The sequence below is a fragment of the Phyllobates terribilis genome, unplaced genomic scaffold (genome assembly GCF_046119375.1).
Source record: "Phyllobates terribilis strain yellow unplaced genomic scaffold, ASM4611937v1 Scaffold_4__5_contigs__length_816908805, whole genome shotgun sequence".
Classification (NCBI taxonomy): domain Eukaryota; kingdom Metazoa; phylum Chordata; class Amphibia; order Anura; family Dendrobatidae; genus Phyllobates; species Phyllobates terribilis.
In genome coordinates, this window is record NW_027362764.1 from 121,057,128 (window position 1) to 121,081,675 (window position 24,548).

Here is a 24,548-nt window from a genome sequence, read left to right on the forward strand (position 1 = left end):
AGAGCAGAAAAATGTGTCTGATTTTGTTGTACTGTATCATATATATAGATCCGATAATCTTGTAAAATACTGCTATAACAACTACTACACTATCAGTACTCAAAGTTGTATTACAGTGAGTTATTTATGGTGTTACGTAGGACTGCAAAGAACATCTTCTACATTACCTGCAGGAAAATGTGGATTTTCTTCAGGGGCCTGAAATTATATGCGATTTTCAGAAATAGGCATGGTCTGAAAAGGGGAGCATGCTTTCCTTCATGCAAACAGTGAACCTGTGTGACATTTGTGTCTCTCCCTTGTACTCCTGCTTTGCTCATCTGCTGACACAGGGTGACTACTCAGTAGCCCTGTTTTATTCCATCTCCTTGTGGCTCTGACCAGTCCAGAAGCTATGGGGTTAAATTCTGTTAGGTTGTGTTTTTTCCTGCCATTAGCACCGGGTGGGGCTGCTCTCTATTTAAACCCTTTATAATCAGTTCACACTGCCAGTCAATAGCTCGGCTATCCTGGTAAATACCTCTGTGCTGTATTCCTGTTTTTGTCCTGAGTATTCCCATTTTTTGACCTCACCTTGACATTAAGCTACATGTTTGCTTCATGATTTTGTCTCTGACGTGACCTTTTGGCCTTGACTCTTCTTGGTCACCCTTTCTGCCTCTGATTTTAGCCTCGAAGGGCTGCTATTCTGTGGAAGCGATCCAGCTGATCCCATTGTAATACCAAATCCCTGGGCAGAGGTTGAAGGGTGAAGGTCAGGGTTCCTTTGGAATCAGTCAGATGGAGTGGCTTGTGTCACGTCTTTTCAAGGTAGCCTTTTGAGTCTCTGGCCTCTTACTGATGTGACAGATTGACTGGTCCACAAATTATGTATCCCCTCCAAATGGTGGTGGGTAAAATCCAAGAATTTGCCCATTTAGTCCAAGGTCTTGTAGAGTAGATTCGGCATCATGACATAATTCAGGTCCAAGCCCTTGTAGCCACTCCTTTGGTTTTTCCTGAATCCAAAGTTATCCTTCCTGACCGATTTTCAGGTGACTGTAGGAACTTTTTTTTTCCTTTAGGGAAAGTTGTCACCTGTATTTCAGACTTTGCCCACAATCATCAGGTTTTGAGAGGCAAAGGGTGAGACTCAAAATTTTCCTGCTGCAGACTGACCTCCAGGCTTGGGCCTTTTCTCTCCCCAGAGTTTGCCACAGATTACTAATTTTTTGAGGCCTTAGGGCTCCTTTATGACAACCCTGAGTGGAATGACCAGTTTCTTCGTTATCAGTTTCCTACTTGACTTACTGAGCACATCAGGGACATATTAGTCGATTTCCTGTCTCCTGACTGCCTTGACTCAGCCAAGTTCATGACAATATGTCACAATAGGTGATTGACTGAATGCACAAAGGAGTGCACTGCTAACTTCGCACCTCCACCTAAGTCTTGTGCACCCATTACACTTACTGCTGTGCCTTTGCAGATTGGGAAAATCAACTCCTATCAACAAGGGGCCAAGCGCCAAAAACTGAATCTTGATGGCAATTGTGGAAAGTCTGAACTTTTCCCTATGTTTCTGCAAAATTATTGCTTCCTGTTTGTTTGCAAAATATGTGTGGCTTAAAAGAGTTTTCCACTACTAGCACAATCCCTTCTTGATCTAAATGTTAAAATAAATAAAATAAAAAAGCTTATACTCACCTCCCATGCCGATGCTGTTCCAGCGGTGTTGGCACTCGTGGTCCCAGGGCTCTTGTGCGGTTGTTTCCATTAACGAAAAATTAAAAAGTTAGAGCTCTCAGAATAAAGCAATGCAAAAATAATTATTTTTTCTATAAAATAGTTTTTATTGTGTAAAAGCTTCAAAACATAAAAAAGCCATAAATGTGGTAATGCTGTAATCATACTGACCTGAAGAATAAAGCTGGCTTATAATTTTTTTCCACACGCGGAACGATATAAAAAAAATGAATTTCTGTTTTTTTTGCTTATTCTGCCTCACCCTAATCAGAATAGAAAGTGATCAAAAACTGTCACATGCCCGAAAATGGTACCAATAAAAATGTCAAGTCACCCCACAAAAAACAAGCCCTCACATGACTCTGTTGACCAAAATATGGAAAATATATACCGTAGCTTTCTTTCAAAATATGGCAATGCAAAAACTAGTTTTTGCAATAAAAAGAGTCTTTTAGTGTGTGATAGCAGTCAAACATAAAAACCCGCTATAAATTTGGTATCGCTGTAATCGCACTGACCCGAAGAATAAAGTGGTCTAAACACTTATACCGCACGAGGAATGGCACAAAAAATAAATTCTTCAACTGCTGTTGATTTGTTCATACTGCCTCCCAAAGTTCGCAGTAAGGCTCGGCTCACATTTATTCTGAGCTCTGCACTTACACCAGGGTTTCCATGTAAATCTCTGAAATACATGATTTAGACGTAACCCTCAGTGGAAGAGTCCCTATTATGAGGCAGATGGAGGCATTGTGCACACCGTCTGGCCTATGATCTGTTGGCATCCATCTTTTTATTAGGCGTGCATAAAAGTACAGTCGCCCACAGTTTTGTACACTTTTGAAAAGGACAGCGCTGAAAAGAGGCTAAACAAAGTCAAAAGTAACTCTCATTATAGTGAATGGATCCCTCGGGGGTTCATCTGAACCACGTCACTCGGAGATTTAGATGGAAACCCCGATATAAGTACTCAGCGTAAAGCACAGGATAAATGTATCCAACATTTTATGTAAAATGTTCCAAACAAATGCTTCAACTCAATCCACAAAAAGGCAAATCCCCACTCAGGTCTGTCATCTGTTATTGAAAATATAGGGTCCTCAACGTTACTGATAGCACAAAGGCTCTGGAAAAGCGCCATGGCTCAGCGCCCCAAAAGAATTTGAGCAAATTCTGCACTCCCAAATCCAAATGTCCCCCTCCCTTCTGAGCTCCAGTGTGCCTAAACAGCAGTTAGCATCTAAATGTTTGGCATTTTTGCAGCGATGAGAGCCTGCCTAATTTACAGGTGTGTGTCTCGAGAAGCATGAGCTGGCCACAGCATACTGGTCACTATAACGTTTTGGTCACTACAACGGCAGTTTGCAATTTTCACTCAGCAACATCCCCTGCTGCTTGTTTCTGGAAAAGACCCATGGATTCAAAATCATTACTAGACCTGTAGATACATTCCCAAAGGGGTATAATTTCCAAAATGGGGTCACTTGAGGGGGAATTCTGCTATTCTAGCACTTTGGGGCTCTTTATATGGAGTCTGCATACTATTGTAGAAAAATCTGCGCTTCAGGGGGCAAATAGCTCTACTCCTCCCGAGTTTCGCCGTATGGCTCAGCAGTACTGTACAACCACATATGGGGCATTTCTACATTCAGCAGAATTGTGGGACACATTCTGGTGCCATTTTTACCTATTTCCCAGTGTGAAAATGTAAAATCTGTGGCTAAAACAAAATTTTGGTGGTAAAAATTTATTTTTTTCTTCACTGCCCAATGGTATAAAATTCTGTGATCCACCTGTGGTGTCAATATGCTAGCTGCCCCCCTAGATTAATTCATAGAGAGTAGTATTTTGAAAAATGGGGTCTCTTATGAGGGGTCTGCTGTTCTGGCACCTCAGAGGCTTTGTCAATGTGACATGGCACCCTCAAACCAGTCCAGCAAAATCTGGATTCCAATATGGTGCTTCTTCCTTTCTGAGCTTTGCATTGTGCATCAAAAGTAGTTTTCAACCATATGTGGGGTATCGGTATACATAGGAAAAATGACACAACAAATTTTGGGGTCCTTTTTCTGCTGCTATCCTTGTGAAAATGAAAAAAATGTGGGGCTAAAACAACATTTTTGTGAGAAAAATATATTTTTTCATTTTTACAGATCCACGTTGTAAAATTCTGTGAAGCACCTCTTGGTTCAAGGTGCTCACCACACATCTAAATAAATTCCTTGAGAGGTCCAGTATCCAAAATGGGGTCACTTGTGGAGGTTTTCCACTATTTAGGCACATCAGAGGCTCTCCAAATGCGATATGACACCCGTAGACCATCCCGTCAAAGTCTGCCTTCCAAAATGTCACTACTTCCTTTCTGAGCCCTGCCGTGCACCCAAACAATAGTTTCCCCCCACATATAGGGTATGTCCATGCTCAGGAGAAATTGCACAACAATTTTTGGCGTCTATTTTCTTCTGTTACCCCTTGAAAATAAAAAATTTGGGGCTAAAAATCATTTTTCTGGGAAAATTGTTTATTTTTTTTTATTTTCATGGCTCCACGTTATAAACTTCTGTGAAGCACTTGGTGGTTCAAGATGCTCACCACACATCTAGATAAGTTCTTTGAGGGGTCTAGTTTCCAAAATGTTGTCACTTGTGGGGGTTTCCACTATTTAGGCACATCAAGGGCTCTCCAAATGCGACATGGCATCCACTAATTATTCAAGCTAATTTTACATTCAAAAAGTCAAATGATGCTCCTTCCCTTCCGAGCCCTGCCGAGCGCTGAAACAGTGGTTTTCCTCCACATATGGGGTATCATAGTGCTCATAAGAAATTGCACAACAAATTTTGGGGTCCATTTTTTTCCTGTTACCCTTGCAAAAATGAAAAAATGTTGGATTAAAGAAAAATTTTTGTGAACAAAAGTTAAATGTTCATTGTTTTCTTCCATATTCCAAAAATTCCTGAGAAGCACCTAGAGGGTTAATAAACTTCTTCAATGTGGTTTTGAGCACCTTGAGGGGTGCAGTTTTTAGAATGTGTCACATTTGGGTATTTTCTGTCATAAAGGCCCCTCAAAGTCACTTCAAATGTGATGTGGTCCCTAAAAAATGGTTTTGAATTTTGTTGGAAAAATGAGAAATCGCTGGTCAATTTTTAACCCTTAGAACCTAACAAAAAAAGAAAATTTGGTTCCAAAATTGTGCTAATGTAAAGTACACATGTGGGAAATATTATTTATTAACTATTTTTGTGTGACATATCTATCTCTCTGAATTAAGGGCATGAAAATTCAAAGTTTGAAAATTGCAAAATCTTTGACAAATTTCTGATTTTTTCACAAACAAACACAAGTCATCTCAAATAAATGTTACCACTGTCATGAAGTACAATATGTCATGAAAAAACAATCTCAGAATCAGTGGGATCCGTTGAAGCGTTCCAGAGTTATTACCTCATAAAGTGACACTGGTCAGAATTGTAAAAATTGTCCTGGTCATTAGGGGGTTTTCCCACGAACAAAAGTTAATTTTAATCAATAGATATTGGAATAATAATAATTTCCACAATTGGATGTGTTTAAATAAAATGTTCCTGTGCTGAGATAATCTTATAAATGTTCCCCTGTGTAATGGCGGTGTCTGACCATGTACAGAACATGGTCTGATCATACCACATCTCCTGGGCAGGGGAGGAAGCAAAAGAGTATGCAGATATTACAGCAGGGGATCACAGCTGATAATTTTTGTGAGGTAAAAAAATTCCCTGCCTGTTTTGAAACAATGTTTTACATCAAAGAAAGACTCATTTGTGGTCCCTTGCTGTCATGTCTGTATACTCTTTTGCTTCCTCCCCTGACTAGGAGCTGTGGTATGATCAGACCATATTCAGGCATGGTGAGACACAGCCATTACACAGTACACAGCAGGGGCACATTTATAAGATTATCTCAGCACAGGAACATTTTATTTAAACACATCTTATTATTCCAAGATCTATTGATTAAAATGAACTTTAGTTCGTGGGAAAACTCCTTTAACATGCAAACAGCCTTCGGGGGTAAAGGGGTTAAAGTGCATAGGGTAACATAAATTCTAAATACAGCCTCGCATGTATGGTGTTAATAATCCAACAATTGAACTCTAAATCAATGATTAGTTAAAGCAATTAAAATTTTTACTCACAAATATCCTCACAATTGCTAGAAATGCCTGTTTTACCACAAATTAATGTAAATCTTCTCCCTTCTGCTTTGTATGGTGTATCTTTATACAGTTTGTCATTGACTGCCGGGCTTTATCTCTAGTTCATACTACCCATTTTTTATTCCCTTTGAGGCTTTAATCCCTTAAGCCCCGCGGGTGGTTTGCACGTTAATGACCGGGCCAATTTTTACAATTCTGACCACTGTCACTTTATGAGGTAATTACTCTGGAACGCTTCAACGGATCCCCCTGATTCTGAGAATGTTTTTTCGTGACATATTGTACTTCATGATTGTGGAAAAATTTCTTCGATATCACTTGCGTTTATTTGTGAAAAAAATGGAAATTTGGCGAAAATTTTGAAAATTTTGCAATTTTCAAAATTTGAATTTTTAAGCCCTGAAATCAGAGCGATATGTCACACAAAGAGTTAATAAATAACATTTCCCACATGTCTACTTTACATCAGCACAATTTTGGAACCAAAATTTTTTTTTGTTAGGGAGCTATAAGGGTTAAAAGTTGACCAGCGATTTCTCATTTTTCCAACAAAATTTACAAAACCATTTTTTTAGGGACCACATCACATTTGAAGTCACTTTGAGAGGTCTTTATGACATAAAATACCCAAAAGTGACACCATTCTAAAAACTGCACCCCTCAAGGTGCTCAAAACCACATTCAAGAACTTTATTAACCCTTCAGGTGCTTCATAGGAATTTTTTGAATGTGGAAGAAAAAAATGAACATTTAACTTTTTTCACAAAAATGTTACTTTAGACCCAATTTTTTTTATTTTCACAGGGGTAACAAGAAAAAATGAACCGCAAAATTTGTTGTGCAATTTCCCGTGGCCACGCAGATACCCAATATTTGGGGAAAAAACACTGTTTGTGTGCACTGTAGGGCTCGGAACGGAAGGAGCGCCATTTGACTTTTTGATTGTAAAATTTGCTTGAATAATTAGCCGACACCATGTTGCGTTTAGAGAGCCCCTGTGTGCCCAAGCATTGGAGCTCCCCCACAAGTGACCCCATTTTGGAAACTAGACCCCCCAAGGCACCTATCTAGATGCATAGTGAGCAGTTGCAACCCCAAGGTGCTTCACAAATTGATTCGTAAAAATGAAAAAGTGAAAAAAAAAACACTTTTTCATTTTTACGAATCAATTTGTGAAGCACCTAGGGGTTCCAAGTGCTCACTATGCATCTAGATAGGTGCCTTGGGGGGTCTAGTTTCCAAAATGGGGTCACTTGTGGGGGAGCTCCAATGTTTGGGCACACAGGGACTCTCTAAATGCAACATGGTATCCGCTAACAAATTGAATGGAAAATCGGCTCAAATTGTTAGCGGACACCACATTGCATTTGGAGAGCCCCTCTGTGCCCAAACTTTGGAGCTCCCCCACAAGTGACCCCATTTTGGAAACTAGACCCCCCAAGGCACCTTTCTAGATGCATAGTGAGCACTTGGAACCCCCAGGTGCTTCACAAATTGATTCGTAATAATGAAAAAGTGAAAAAAAAAACACTTTTTCATTTTTACAAATCAATTTGTGAAGCACCTAGGGGTTCCACGTGCTCACTATACATCTAGATAGGTGCCTTGGGGGGTCTAGTTTCCAAAATGGGGTCACTTGTGGGTTAGCTCCAATGTTTGGGCACACAGGGACTCTCTAAATGCAACATGGTATCCGCTAACAAATTGAATGGAAAATCGGCTCAAATTGTTAGCGGACACCACATTGCGTTTGGAGAGCCCCTCTGTGCCCAAACTTTGGAGCTCCCCCACAAGTGACCCCATTTTGGAAACTAGACCCCCCAAGGCACCTTTCTAGATGCATAGTGAGCACTTGGAACCCCCAGGTGCTTCACAAATTGATTCGTAATAATGAAAAAGTGAAAAAAAAAACACTTTTTCATTTTTATGAATCAATTTGTGAAGCACCTGGGGTTCCAAGTGCTCACTATGCATCTAGATAGGTGCCTTGGCGGGTCTAGTTTCCAAAATGGGGTCACTTGTGGGGGAGCTCCAATGTTTGGGCACACAGGGACTCTCCAAATGCAACATGATATCCGCTAACAATTTGAGCCGACAATTTGTTAGCGGATATCATATTGCATTTGAAGAGTCCCTGTGTGCCCAAACATTGGAGCTCCCCCACAAGTGACCCCATTTTGGAAACTAGACCCCCCAAGGCACCTATCTAGATTCATAGTGAGCACTTGGAACCCCAGGTGCTTCACAAATTGATTCATAAAAATGAAAAAGTGTTGTTTTTTTCACTTTTTCATTATTACGAATCAATTTGTGAAGCACCTGGGGGTTCCAAGTGCTCACTATGCATCTAGAAAGGTGCCTTGGGGGGTCTAGTTTCCAAAATGGGGTCACTTGTGGGGGAGCTCCAAAGTTTGGGCACAGAGGGGCTCTCCAAACGCAATGTGGTGTCCGCTAACAATTTGAGCCGATTTTCCATTCAATTTGTTAGCGGATACCATGTTGCATTTAGAGAGTCCCTGTGTGCCCAAACATTGGAGCTCCCCCACAAGTGACCCCATTTTGGAAACTAGACCCCCCAAGGCACCTATCTAGATTCATAGTGAGCACTTGGAACCCCAGGTGCTTCACAAATTGATTCATAAAAATGAAAAAGTGTTTTTTTTTTCACTTTTTCATTTTTACGAATCAATTTGTGAAGCACCTGGGGGTTCCTAGTGCTCACTATGCATCTAGATAGGTGCCTTGGGGGGTCTAGTTTCCAAAATGGGGTCACTTGTGGGGGAGCTCCAATGTTTGGGCACACAGGGGCTCTCCAAACTCAACATGGCGTCCGCTAACAATTTGAGCCGATTTTCCATTCAATTTGTTAGCGGACACCATGTCGCGTTTGGAGAGCCCGTGATGTGCCTAAACAGTGGAGCTCCCCCACAAGTGTCCCCATTTTGGAAACTATACCCCTCAAGGATTTTATTAAGGTGTATAGTGAACATTTTGAACCCAGAGGTACGGCACAGAATTTGTTTACATTAGGTCATCATATTGAATAAGTTGTCATTATTCTTGAGCGCAAGTGCTCGCTTCTTGAGTTTGCATCGGGTACTCAGGTATGCACCATGTACAGCGTGTGCTCGAGTGACATGCTCGAGTCCCTGCTCCGCATGTTTCACGGTTATTAGACACCCAAAAAAAACCATGCGGGGATCGCTCGTGCATGGCAGGCAATCCCCGTAAAGTTTTTTGGCCGCGAAGCATATGAGGCAGAGACTCGAGCATGTCACTCAAATACCCACGATACTCAATGCATACCAGAGCACCCGATGCAAACTCAAGTAGCGAGCACTTGCTCTTAACACTAGTCGCCATATCGTCATCTTTTTTTCTTACTTTTGAAAGAAATCCCAACCCCAGCCCTAACCCTAGCACAACCCTAGCCCCAGCACAACCCTAGCCCCAGCACAACCCTAGCCCCAAACCCAGCCCTAACCCTAGCCCAATCCTAACCCAAGAGTTTATTTTTGACGCCGTTCCTTGTGCGGTATAAGTGATTAGACGACTTTATTCTTCGGGTCGGTGTGATTACAGCAATGCCAGAATCATATGGGGTTTTTATGACTGACAGCTGTCACACACTAAAAGACGCATTTTTTGTAAAATCTAGTTTTTGCATCGCCATATTTTGAGAGCTATAATTTTTCCAGATTTTGGCAGACAGTCATGTGACGGCTCATTTTTTGCGGGATGAGTTGACGTTGTTATTGGTGCCATTTTCAGGCACGTGACATTTTTTGATCGCTTTCTATTCCGATTTTTGGGAGGCAGAATAAACAAAAACCAACAATTCAGGAATTGTTTTTCTTTTTTTTTTTTTTTTATTCTGTTCTGCGTGTGGTAAAATTGATGAGGTAGCTTTATTCTTCGGGTCAGTACGGTTACAGCGGTACCACATTTGTATCATTTTTCTATGTTTTGGCGCTTATACACAATAAAAGCTATTTTATAGAAAAAAATATTTTTTAGTATCGCTTTATTCTGAGAGCTATAACTTTTTTATTTTTCGGCTGATGGAGCTGTATCGCAGCTTGTTTTTTGCGGGATGAGATGACGTTTTCAGCGGTATCATTTTTATTTATATGCGTCTTTTTGATCGCGTGTTATTCCACTTTTTGTTTGGCGGTATGGTGATAAAGCATTGTTTTTTGCTTCGTTTTTTTTTTTTTTTTTTTTTTTTACCGTGTTCACTGAAGGGGTTAACTAGTGGGACAGTTTTATAGGTCAGGTTGTTCCGGACGCGGCGATACCAAATATGTGTACTTTTATTGTTTTTTTTTTTATAATAATATTTATTGATGGGTACATTATATTTTTATTTTTGGTGTATTATTTTTTTATAATATTTTTGCACATTTTTTTTTTGTCCACTTTCACACAGTTTATACACTTTATTACTTTGTCCCACTCTGGGACTTTCACTTTTTTTTTTCTGATCGCCTGCATGGCACAGGAATGGAGTACCATCCCTATGCCATGAAGGCTGTCAGAAGTGCACAGTGTGAAGATTGTTTGGAGATGCACTGCGCATGTCCAAGCAATCTTCCTGCTCTCTGGTGACCTGGATGTTGTCATGACGACATCGGGTCGTCATGGCAACACCCGGGAAGCCTTTGCAGACTGCGCTGGAAGCCGGAAGAGGAGTATCGGCGATCACCTCCCCTTGCCCCCGCAATGCCGCGATCGACTTCGATCGCAGCATCGCGGGGGTTAATGTGCTGGACCGCTCCCTGCACATAGTACCGGGTGTCAGCTGTGACAATCAGCTGACACCCGGCGGCTATCGCGCCCGCACAGCCTGTGTGCGCGCGCGATCGCGATGACGTACTAATACGGGTCTGGCTCTTAAGTCCCAGGGCACAGACGCGTATTAGTACGTCAGATGTTATTAAGGGGTTAAACTTTTGCAGCCTGTCTGTTCTGAGCTGGGTTAAAAAAAAGCCAGATTACCAAATAAAAAATGATAAATAATACAAAATGCAAATTCAAAGAATAATGGATGCCTCTGAGAGATGTGAGTTTGTTATTCAGTGTCAGGTTCTGACTTGTAAATACATGTAGACTGAATTATTTTTTTCCCCTTTCACTGTGTTCAGAATGCGGAAAACTAAAAATAACTTAGATTGATTGAATAATGAAAAGTTATATTAATTTCCAAAATACTTATCGAGGAGTCCTGCATTGTACCTGGTGAAAAGAAGGATGGAAGGTTCAAGACCATAGCCTGCTATATGTTTGTGCTAGTCTAAAATACAAGCATGCCCAAAAAAAAACAGAGTCTATTTGGACTCAATTTGTCTTATTAAAATCTATGGACACATTAAGGCTGCGTGCACACGATGCGTTTTTCATGCGTTTCCGTGGAAACTTATCAAAAACGCTTGGTAATCTGCACCCCATGGTCCCTAATGGCATTCCGCAATGTCAATGCACATGCTGCGGATTTTTCCGCAGCGTTTCTGCAGCGCTCATAAATCTGCAGCATGTTCATTAATTTTGCGGAATCTCAGCGGAAGCGCCGCCATTGACTTGTATTGAGACGCATAATATCTGTGTCTGTACATTTGTACAAGCGGATTTTATGCATCTCTATGTGCGGATGGTACCCAGTTCTGGAGGAGAGAAGACTCTCATCCAGACCTGGGTACCATTGTACCTGTAAAAAAAAAGAATAAAATAAAAAATAAAGTTTATATTCACCTGTTCGGCGGCCCCTGCAGCGCTTCTCCTTCCAGGACCTGAGATGACGTCGCGGTCATGTGACCGCAGGCTATCTCGCGAGAGCCCGGCAACCAGGAAGAAGCCAGGACGAGCGCGACAGCACACGCGACGGGGCATCGGAGGTAAGTATAGCTTTATTTTTTTATTTTTACGGTCACACTATATAAATCCATGCCATTTGCATGGATTTATACAGTGTGACCTAGTTGTCAAGCACTTTCCAAGTGATGCTATCGCCTGGAAAGTGCTTGTCAGTCCGCATGCGGAAACACATGCGTTGACGCATGTGGATACGCATGTGAATCCGCATGTATTCTGCATGTATTCTGCATGTATTCTGCAGGAAAAACGCATGCATGATCTGCATGCCAGGGAGATGCAGAAATGCTGCAGAAATTTTCTGCTTCATTTCTGCATCGTGGGCACATAGCCTAAAAGGTTATATCTGAGTCTGTTTTTCAGGGAGTCAGATGAAATACTTGGATGCACTGCATAAGCACAATGTGAACAGAGCCTTATGTACTCATGGCTTTTAAGCTGGGCATTTGTATTCATTTCCACTAAGTGATTGGCTGCAGAAGTCATGTGAGATGTTAACGTTGCAGCCAAGTCAATTGAAGTCCAACGTGGAAGAAAGAGGACACAACACTGAAACAGTGGTAATAATAACTGGGAAAGTATACCATTTTTAGTTATTTAATCACTATTGGTGGCTGCTGTCAAGTTTTTAAGTAATATGGAATACTTCTTTAATTTAACTTGTTAAAAGGAATTAATTTCTTATCAGGTCAGAACGTTCTGGTAGTAAAAATATGGAGGAGTTGTATATACACTGCTCAAAAAAATAAAGGGAACACTCAAATAACACATCCTAGATCTGAATGAATGAAATATTCTCATTGAAAACTTTGTTCTGTACAAAGTTGAATGTGCTGACAACAAAATCACACAAAAATCATCAATGGAAATCAAATTTATTCACCAATGGAGGCCTGGATTTGGAGTCACCCCCAAAATTAAAGTGGAAAAACACAATACAGGCTGATCCAACTTTGATGTAATGTCCTTAAAACAAGTCAAAATGAGGCTCATTATTGTGTGTGGCCTCCATGTGCCTGTATGACCTCCCTACAACGCCTGGGCATGCTCCTGAAGAGGTTGCGGACGGTCTCCTTTGGGGTTTTCTTTCCAGATCTGGATTAAAGCATCCACCAACTCCTGGACAGTCTGTGGTGCAACGTGACATTGGTGGATGGAGCGAGACATGATGTCCCAGATGTGCTCAATCTGATTCAGATCTGGGGAATGGGCGGTCCAGTCCATAGCTTCAATGCCTTCATCTTGCAGGAACTGCTGACACACTCCAGCCACATGAGGTCTGGCATTGTCCTGCATTAAGAGGAACCCAGGGCCAACCGCACCAGCATATGGTCTCACAAGGGGTCTGAGGATCTCATCTCGGTTCCTAATGGCAGTCAGGCTACCTCTGGTGAGCACATGGAGGGCTGTGTGGCCCTTCAAAGAAATGCTACCTGTAGCATCGGCGTCTCTGCCCCGTTCTAGGCAGAGACGCCGTCCCTCTCACCTCCCCGCTCCTGGCGCGGCGTCCTCCAGCGCTTCTCTCCCCGCTGCTTCCGGCACGCGCTCCTTCCCCGGCAGTGTGCTTAGGGCGCGCGCGCGCGCGCTCGCCCTCTCTTAAAGGGACCGCGCGCGCCGTCCTAAGGAGTCCCCGGCCAATTGCCGGAGGACCTCCCATATATAAGGCACCTCCTCCAAAATGGAGGTGCCCGAGCAATGTTGTAGCACTGTTCACTACTCTGCTTCAGCCCTCAGGTCCCGTTGCCAGTTACCTGCCAGATACCTGCCAGATTCCTGCCAGTCTGCTGTCTAATTCCTGCCTGATATTCTGCTACCTGCCTGCTAGCCTGAGGTCCGACGGTCTGCCTTCCAACTCCTGTCAGTCTGTCTAAGGACCAGCTTGCCCGCTCACCTGGGAGCGCATATCTTCTACCTGCCTGCTTGCCTGAGGTCCGACGGTCTGCCTTCCAACTCCTGTCAGTCTGTCTAAGGACAAGCTTGCCCGCTCACCTGGGAGCGCTCATCTGCTGCCTGTCTGCTAGCCTACCAGGAGGCTCTGCCGTCACGTGCTGTGACCACCCGCCTGTCCAGAGACTCCTGCCCGCTCACCTGGGAGCGCTCATCTGCTACCTGTCTGTTGGTCTTCCTGGAGGCTCCGCCGTCATATGCTGTGACCACCCGTTTATCCAGAGACTCTCGCCTGCTCACCTGGGAGCTCACGTCTATCATCTGCCGCCTCAGGTCGTACCAATCCTTTACCCAGAGACTGCCCCGGTCACTTGCCGTGACCTCCTGCCCGTTCATCCAGAGACTGCCCCGGTCACTTGCCGTGACCCCCTGCCCGTTCATCCAGAGACTGCCCCGGTCACTTGCTGTGACCTCCTGTCCGTTCATTCAGAGACTGTCCCGGTCACCTGCTGTGACTGCCTGCCCGTCTACCCTGGTCGCCACCCTCTCCCTTACAAGGACCGCCCCCTTGTATAGTAGCTCAGAGGTTCCGCCTCCCAGACCCGTTACACTACCCCACACCATTACTGACCCACTGCCAAACTGGTTATGCTGAAGGATGTTGCAGGCAGCAGATCGCTCTCCACAGTGTCTCCAGACTCTGTCACGTCTGTCACATGTGCTCAGTGTGCACCTGCTTTCATCTGTGAAGAGCACAGGGCGCCAGTGGCGACTTTGCCAATCCTGGTGTTCTGTGGCAAATGCCAAGCGTCCTGCATGGTGTTGGGATGTGAGCACAACCCCCACCTGTGGAAGTCGGGCCCTCATACCACCCTCATGGAGTTGGTTTTTAACCGTTTGTGCAGACACATGCACATTTGTGGCCTGCTGGAGGTCATTTTGCAGTGCTCTGGCAGTGCTCCTCCTGTTCCTCCTTGCACAAAGGTGGAGGTAGCGGTCCTGCTGCTGGGTTGTTGCTCTCCTATGGCCCCCTCCACTTCTCCTGGTGTACCGGCCTGTCTCCTGGTAGCACCTTCAGCCTCTGGACACTACGCTGACAGACATAGCACACCTTCTTGCCACAGCTCACATTGATATGCCATCCTGGATGAGCTGCACTACCTGAGCAACTTCTGTGGGTTGTAGAGTCCGTCTCATGCTACCACGAGTGTGAAAGCACAACCTACATTCAAAAGTGACCAAAACATCAGCCAGAAAGCACTGGTACTGAGATGTGGTCTGTGGTCCCCACCTGCAAAACCACTCCTTTATTGAGTGTGTCTTGATAATTGCCAATATATTCCATATATTGTCTATTTCATTTGCACAACAGCATGTGAAATTGATTGTCAATCAGTGTTGCTTCCTAAGTGGACAGTTTGATTTCATAGAAGTTTGATTTACTTGGAGTTATATTCTGTTGTTTAAGTGTTTTTTCTTTATTTTTTTGAGCAGTGTATAATGGAGAATATTATTAGGAAAAAATACGGAATAATTATTAAATGCAAATAATGTAGTTTTGAGTATAACATTGCAAATATCATGACAACATTTTGGAAATACAATTTATATTACTGCATTTTACATAAAAGTTCTTTCTGTACTGTAAGATAATTCTCTCTCAAATGCAGGTTTTTTCCTGTTACTTGTTAGTCATTGATTGATGAATCCCATGTGTAGGTTTCGCCGTTTCCCTTATCACAGAGTGCAGAAACGTAAATGTAACCATCTGTATGGTACAATGACTTCTACACCTTTGTTAGCTTATTTGATTACTTTTTTTTTTTCATTTGAAGCCAGTGCTTTTAGTTGTCCTTTTTATCATGTTCATTGCTTTTTATCCATGATTTAAGCAAGTCGATTTTCTAGTAGTATTTTTACGTATATTTTCCAATTGTGATTTAGTAGGTATATACACTGCTCAAAAAATAAAGGGAACACTTAAACAACAGAATATAGCTCCAAGTAAATCAAACTTCTGTGAAATCTAACTGTCCACTTAGGAAGCAATACTGATTGACAATCAATTTCACATGCTGTTGTGCAAATGGAATAGACTAGTGTTGAGTGAGCACTAAAATGCTCGGGTGCTCGAAGCTCAGGCCGAGCTCACCGTGATACTCGGGTGCTCGACCAGAGCAACGAGCCCAATGTTAGTCTATGGGAGACACGAGCATTTTTGCGGCGGCACCCCCGGCAGTCTATAGAAAGCCTAAAAAGTGCCCAAAACGATAGTGACAGTGCTCAAATGACATGGGGACAGCATGGGGATCGCTCCAGGAAGCATTTCTGACCCCCAGGTCACTGCTGTCAACAACATGGTCAGAGGTATTAAGCCACTTTTAAGGGCTCACAATAAAACGTTCAAAAACGAAACTGAAACTGCTTTCCTGTGAAATATGTTAAGGAACATCCTTTCCAGGGTAAAGACTTGTGTATAAGGTAAAATAAATAACCAAAAACAAAAATACTCCTCCACACCGTGGGCTATGTTCACAAGTAGCATTTTTTATGCGTTTTTGCACTTTTGTATTGCTTTCAACTGTGACAAATGCATTCACCGGGAAATGTCATTTTAACATTTTACAACCTTATCTGGCCATGTGCTGTGTGACACATGCATACAGTGCTGAAAAGACATGGGAACAGCATGGGGAAGACCCCTGGAAGCATCTCTGACACCCAGGTCACTGCCTAAAAGTGTGCCCATTAGAAGTGATCCTTGCCGCATCGGAAGATGCAGACTTGCAACTATCCCCGTGCGAGTCCTTGTCCCAGGGAAGAGTTCAATTGTACCTCCCCCATTCCTTGAAATGCAAGCGCAAGTATGCAGCCTGCCACCCACCCACTCCCAGGTTGCAATACCATACTGCTTGCTTGCTTGCACTTGAAATTGGGCCTTTTAGGCATGTGGAGGCGGAATCTGGCCACCACGTCATGGCTGCGTCGGCGGCCTGGTATCCATACTCAGTCCCCAGCCGCCCGGCGGCCGGGTGTCCACGCTAGGTCCCCAGCCGCCAGGGGGCAGCCGGGTGTCCATACTCGGTCCCCAGCCGCCCCGCGGCCGGGTGCTCACACACGGTCCCCAGCCGCTTGGGGGCGGCCGGGTGTCCATAAATGGTCCCCAGCCGACCCTATTTGTCCCGGTGCGTCTTATACACAAGCGCGCATACCAAAACATTACCTGTGCTCTCTCCAGGGCATTTAGTGGGAAGGACAGCCTAACCACAAACACGTGGACAAGTAAATGTGGCCAGGGATGTTCCATCTCACTGACGCCTTCACACTGGGTTAATATTGTGGAAGCCGGGACACAGTTGGACACTGGGATGCAACACATCATCCAGACATAGAGGATTGCGGGTCCTGGGTCAATCAGGCTTCAACACAAAGTTCAGAAGGTAGACAGCAGCAGTGGTCGGCCTCCTACACAACGAGTAAATTATTCATGATCATGAGGCCATCCATCTCCTTAGCTGTCTGTTCCTTGGAATGCAAGCGCATGTATCTAGTAGCGGCTAGGCCTGAGGTGGTCAGCGTTTTGGCGCATATCCTACCTCCTCCGATGATTGCTGGATGTTTTCCTGGTACTAGCCCAGTTCTATTACTCCCGTTAAAACAAAGCTTCAGGTGATGAATGATGGATGAGGTGATGGCAAAGGAGAAAGAGCAGGAGGAACAGGGACCATTCACATCAATATCAGGCCAGTCAACCACACATGTCTTGTAGGATATGTCTCTGTACCAAAAGGAGCGGTTCGGCTACACATTTATAGGGCATACAGTGAGTGCAATGCCTACCAAAAATTTTGAGGCACTCCAGTGCCCCTTGGAAGTGACATGGAGGTCAGAGGGCCTTAACTAAACCGTTTTTTCCATTTATAGCAACTGTGTCTCCTATACACTGTTGGCCTAAGCAATGAATGGAAGGTTTTCCAAAAATTAGGAGGAACTGCAATGCCCCTTGAAACAGACGTGGATTACAGCATACTAAAAACCTTCTACCCATTATTGGGGAGTGGGTTGTTAGAACTCTCCTGTTAGTTTTTTTCTATCTTGCTGGTCACATGACCTTGTTTGCCTATTTAATCCTGCTCCGCCCTCCTGGCCTTGCTGGACTTCATTGTAATTTCTACTCTTAAGTTAGCCTGATGCTTAATTACCTTTCTCAGTCTGTTTAGCTAGGTCTTCGGACCTTTATGTTCTATGTTGTGTGTTTGTCTTTTACTGCTACAATTTCTGCTAGGAGGTGCCCAACTTTATCCCAGTCCCTAGTTCTTGTAGGGATCCCTCCCTTGCATCTATAGGTCTTCGTACAGACTAGCCGAGGACTTTAGCGGGTTTGATCGCAGGATCAGGTTCCCAGTTACATCGTAGGGATCTAGCTTAGTTCTATTGTAGGGACAGATCTCCTTTCTTTCCTTAGTGCTTGTAGCAGATCATAACAGTAAGTCCAGCCCAAAAATATCTTTAAGGAAAGACTTCCAGTTTCCATCATGGTGTCGGTTCAGGATTTGGCTCAACGCCTGCAGGGACTCTCTTTGGAGGTGGCCGAGCTCCAACAACACGTGAGTAGCTGTTCTGGAGCACATTTTGTGGAGCCTAAGGTACGTTTGCCTGATTTATTCTTTGGTGATCAACAGGAATTTTTTTCCTTTAAAAATGCTTGTTTATTGTATTTTCGTTTGAGACCCAGATCCTCTGGTGATGAATCACAGCGCATATGGTTCATAATGTCACTTTTGCGCAAAGAACCTCAGGGATGGGCCTTTTCTCTCCAACCTAGTGATCCATGCTTTAGATCAGTGGATAGTTTTTTTCCGCTTTGGGTTTGTTGTATGATGATCCTGATCGTGTCTCATCAGGTGAGACTGAATTAAGACATTTGAGGCAGGGATCAGGTAATTTGGAAAAATATTGTTCTCACTTCCGTCGGTGGGGTGGAACGATTCAGCTTTGAAAAGTTTGTTTCTTGCGGGGCTGGGTGAAAGGGTTAAGGATTTGCTGATTGCTTATCCCACACCTGGAAACTTGCAAGAGGCTATGCAATTAGCTATACGGGTGGACAGGAGACTGCGTGCAAGGGTTAATGAAAGTAAATCCTCTGCCATGTCAGCTCCGAGTCTTGGGAGGGTCTGTACTGACATTGGAGAGCCGATGGAGATTGGGGCCATGGCACCCCGCTCTCAGGAAAAATACTGCAGATCTTCTGAAGGTTTGTGCTTTTATTGCGGGAAATCTGACCATTTTATTAAGAACTGTGTGCTTCGTATGAACAAAGAAAAAAAAAAGGTCAGTTACGCCCGTATTGCCTGTTTAAATTCTAAGGGGGTATTTCTTTCGGCTACTACTGCTGCTCAGGAAGAATTAATTGAATTTCGGATATTTGTGGATTGTGGTTCTACTCTGAATGTGATTGATGGGGGATTCTTGGAAAAACTTAAATTAAAACCCAAACCTTTGTCATCCCCTATTGCTGTGGTTTCTGTCAATGGCTCCCCCTTGAAAAGTGTTACTCACAAGGTCTGTGAATTTCCCCTCACTATTAATGGTATTCACCAAGAAAATTTGGATTTGGTCGTATTAAATAATTTGCCTTCTCCAGTAATTTTGGGGTTACCCTGGTTAAAATTGCACAATCCTGTACTGAATTGGTCTACCAATGAAATTAAGTCCTGGAGTCCTAAGTGTTATGACAAGTGTTGTAACGGACGTATTGCTGCGGTGAAAAAAGGGGAATTACCTGTACCTATTCAGGATTTTTGGAGAGTTTTTTCTGAGGGGGAGTGACAAATATTGCCTCCCCATAGAGACTATGATTGTACCATTGAATTTGTCCCTGGAGCAACTCTTCCTAAAAGTCGTTTATTTAATCTTACTATTCCTGAGAGAAAGGCTTTGGAGGAATACATACAGACAAGCTTGGCTGAAGGTCACATTAGGCCTTCCAAGTCTCCTGTGGCTGTTGGATTTTTTTTTGTTAAAAAAAAGGATGGCGGTTTACGTCCTTGTTTGGATTTTCGTGAGATTAATAAAATTACTGTACGCAATCCTTACCCACTGCCATTGATTCCTGATTTGTTTAACCAGTTAGTGGGGGCCAAGTGGTTCTCTAAAATTGATCTCCGGGGGGCATAAAATTTGTTGCGCATGAAGGAGGGTGATGAATGGAAGACTGCTTTTAACACTCCTGTGGGTCATTTTGAGAACCTGGTTATGCCTTTTGGTCTTACCAATGCTCCAGCATTTTTTCAGAATCTTATTAATGACATCCTTAGACCTTTGATCGGCAAAAATGTGGTGGTGTATTTGGATGACATTTTGATTTATTCGCCTGATCTGGAGTCTCATTGGCGGAGCGTACGTGAGGTATTACAGAAATTAATTGACAATTCGCTTTTTGCTAAGCTGGAGAAATCTGAGTTTGCTGTACAGAGAATTAGTTTTTTGGGCTACATTATCTCCAGCGATGGCTTTGAGATGGACCCTGTGAAGGTTCAGGCGGTTCAGGAATGGCCTAGGACTATTGGTTTGAAATCGATACAGAGGTTTTTGGGTTTCGCCAATTATTACAGAGAATTCATTAAAAAAATTTCTATTATTGTCAAACCACTGACTGATCTCACCAGGAAAGGTGCTAATGCGGTTCAGTGGACTACTGAGGCCATTGAAGCTTTTGTGTTTCTAAAGGAGAGGTTCAGCTCTGCTCCCATCCTTATGCAGCCTGATGTGACTAAGCCCTTTTTGGTTGAGGTTGATGCTTCTTCGGTGGGGGTCGGTGCGGTGTTGTCTCAGAAAAACAAGGATGGAGTACATCCCTGTGCTTTTTTTTCAAAAAAATTTTCTGAGACTGAACTTAATTACGATATTGGTAATCGGGAATTGCTGGCTATTAAACTCGCATTTGAACACTGGCGTCATTTCTGGGAAGGTGCTGAATTTCCCATTCAGGTTTTCACTGGTCATAAAAATCTGATCTATCTGGATGCTGCCAAGCACTTGAATGCCCGTCAGGCTAGGTGGGCACTTTTTTTCTCGCGGTTTAATTTTTCCGTTACTTACATCCCGGGTACCAAGAATTTTAAAGCTGATGCTTTGTCTCGCAGCTTTTCTCCCATGGTGGGTGCTGAGGAGGAGGGGAGCATTTTACAAGAAGGTGTTGTGATTGCTGCATTGGACGCCGTTTTAGAAGATGAGATTCTTAAAGCACAGGAGAATGCCCCATCTAACACTCCCCATGGGAGGTTGTTTGTGCCTAGGACCTTTAGGAGAGATTTGTTTGTTGAGTGTCATGAGTCTCGGTTGGCAGGTCATCCAGGAATTTCTGAGACCAAGAGCCTTGTGGGTCACAGTTTTTGGTGGCCTGGATGGCAGAAGGAAGTCATTAAGTGGGTGCGTCAATGTACGGTGTGTGCTAGATCTAAGTCTTCACATACTCCTGCAGCGGGGTTGCTTTGCCCTCTGGAGGTTCCTAGTGCACCTTGGACACATCTGGCTATGGACTTTATTACTGACCTTCCCCCCTCTGAGGGATTCACTGTCATCTGGGTGGTCGTGGACCGTTTTAGCAAGATGTGTCACTTGGTTCCTTTCATCAAACTGCCCTGCGCTAAGACACTCGCTAAGGCCTTTGTCAAGGAAATTGTCAGACTACATGGCGTTCCTACTGACATTGTTTCGGATAGGGGACCTCAGTTCATGGCTCGTTTTTGGCGTGCTTTTTGTGACAGGTTGGGAGTTCATTTGTCGTTTTCATCCGGATATCATCCTGAGTCTAATGACCAGACAGAAAGGAAGAATCAGTATGTTGAGCAGTTCTTGCGTTGTTTTGTGGCAGACAATCAGGAGGGATGGTCTGAGTTTCTGCCACTTGCTGAGTTTGCTCTTAACAACCATACATCCTCTTCTGCTGGTTGTTCACCTTTTTTTGTTGTTCTGGGAGACATCCGTCTTTTGGGTCATTCTCCAAATTGGTATCGGCTGTGCCTGAGGAGGATAGTTTTTCCTGTGACTTGGAGAGAGTTTGGACGGATGTGCGTGGTAATCTTCAGGAGGCTAACAAAAAATCTAAGAGGTACTTTGATAGGAAACGGCAAAAGGTTTTGTTTGCTATTGATGACATGGTTTGATTGTCCTCTAAGAATCTGCGGTTGAGGATTCCTTCTAAAAAATTGGGTCCCAAGTTTGTAGGGCCCTTTAAGGTGCTTCAGGTAGTTAACCAATCTGCTGTTAGGTTGGAGGTTCCTAACTCCTGGAAGATTAATCCGGTGTTTCATGTTTCTCTGTTGAAAAGAGCTTATGAGGATCCTCATAGAAGAGGGGGTACTGTTAGAACTCTCCTGTTAGTTTTTTTCTATCTTGCTGGTCACATGACCTTGTTTGCCTATTTAATCCTGCTCCGCCCTCCTGGCCTTGCTGGACTTCATTGTAATTTCTACTCTTAAGTTAGCCTGGTGCTTAGTTACCTTTCTCAGGCGGTTTAGCTAGGTCTTCGGACCTTTATGTTCTATGTTGTGTGTTTGTCTTTTACTGCTACAATTTCTGCTAGGAGGTGCCCAACTTTATCCCAGTCCCTTGTTCTTGTAGGGATCCCTCCCTTGCATTTATAGGTCTTCGTACAGATTAGCCGAGGACTTTAGCGGGTCTAATCGCAGGATCAGGTTCCCCGTTACATCGTAGGGATCTAGCTTAGTTCTATTGTAGGGACAGATCTCCTTTCTTTCCTTAGTGCTTGTAGCAGATCATAACATGGGTCTCCTTTAGAGTTCGCCTATGCATTGAAATGCAAAAGCTGACTAAAATTAGGAGGAAATGCAATGCCCGCTGAAAGAGTTGTGGAGGTTAAAGGTAATTGCAAACAACATTGCAATGCCCCTTGGAAGAGCTGTGGAGTTCAGAGTGGTTAAACAAGACAGTTTTAATGCCCATTGGAAGAGACGTGGAGGTCACAGTAGCTTAACAAGATGGTTTTAATTCCCCTTGGAAGAGACGTGGAAGTCAGATTAGCTTAACAAAACTTTTTTAATGCCCGTTGGAAGAGACGTGGAGATCAGAGTGGTTTAAAAAGACGGTTTTAATGCCCCTTGGAAGAGACGTGTATGTCACAGTAGATTAACAAGACGGTTTTAATGTCCCTTGGAAGAGACGAAGAGTTCAGAGTGGTTTAACAAGACAGTTTTAATGCCCTTTGGAAGAGACGTGGAGGTCACAGTAGCTTAGCAAGACGATTTTAATGCCCCTTGGAAGAGACGTGGAGATCACAGTAGCTTAACAATACATTTTTAATACCCCTTGGAAGAGACATGGAGGTCAGAGTAGCTTAACAAGACGGTTTTAATGCCCCTTGGAAGAGACGTGGCGCTGAGAGTGGTTTAACAGGACAGTTTTAATGCCCATTGGTAGAGACGTGGAGGTCACAGTAGCGTAACATGATGGTTTTAACACCCCTTGGAAGAGACGTGGAGTTCAGAGTGGTTTAACAAGACGGTTTTAATGCCCCTTGAAAGAGATGTGGAGATCACAGTAGCTTAACAAGACAGTTTTAATGCCCCTTGGAAGAGACGTGGAGTTCAGAGTAGTTTAACAAGACGGTTTTAATGCCCCTTGGAAGATACGTGGAGGTCACAGTAGCTTAACAAGACGGTTCTAATGCCCCTTGAAATAGACGTGGAGGTCACAGTAGCTTAAAAAGACGGTTTTAATGCCCCTTGGAAGAGACGTGGAGTTCAGAGTGGTTTAACAAGACAGTTTTAATGCCCCTTGGAAGACACGTGGAGGTCACAGTAGCTTAACAAGACGGTTCTAATACCCCTTGAAAGAGACGTGGAGGTCACAGTAGCTTAACAAGATGGTTTTAATGCCCCTTGGGAGAGATGTGGAGTTCAGAGTGGTTTAACAAGACGGTTTTAATGCCTCTTGGAAGAGACGTGGAGGTCACAGTAGCTTAACAAGACATTTTTAATGCCCCTTGCAAGAGACGTGGAGTTCAGAGTGGTTTACCAAGACGGTTTTAATGACTCTTGGAAGAGATGTGGAGGTCACAGTAGCTTAGCAAGACATTTTTAATGCCCCTTGGAAGAGACGTGGAGTTCAGAATGGTTTAACAAGACTGTTTTAATGACCCTTGAAAGAGACGTGGAGGTCACAGTAGCTTAACAAGACGGTTTTAATGCCCCTTGGAAGAAACGTGGAGTTCAGAGTGGTTTAACAAGACAGTTTTAATGCCCCTTGGAAGAGACGTGGAGGTAACAGTAGCTTAACAAGACAGCTTTAATGCCCCTTGGAAGAGATGTGGAGTTCAGAGCGATTTAACAAGACGGTTTTAATGCCCCTTGGAAGAGACAAGGAGGTCACAGTAGCTTAACAAGACAGTTTTAATGCCCCTTGGAAGAGACGTGGAGTTCAGAGTGGTTTAACAAGACGGTTTTAATGCCCCTTGGAAGAGTGGTGGAGGTCCCAATAGAATAAAAAGACAATATCAATGACCCTTGGAAGAGTGGTGGAGGTTAAAGTGTAACAAAACGACATTATCAATGCCCCTTGAAAGAGTGGTGGAGGTTGCAGTGGAATAAAAAGACAATATCAATGCCCCTTGGAAGAGACGTGGAGGTCACAGTAGCTTAACAAGATGGTTTTAATGCCCCTTGGAAGAGACGTGGAGTTCAGAGTGGTTTAACAAGACGGTTTTAATGCCCCTTGGAAGAGTGGTGGAGGTCACAGTAGCTTACCAAGATGGTTTTAATGTCCCTTGGAAGAGACGTGGAGTTCAGAGTGGTTTAACAAGACCGTTTTAATGCCCATTGGTGGAGACGTGGAGGTCACAGTAGCTTAA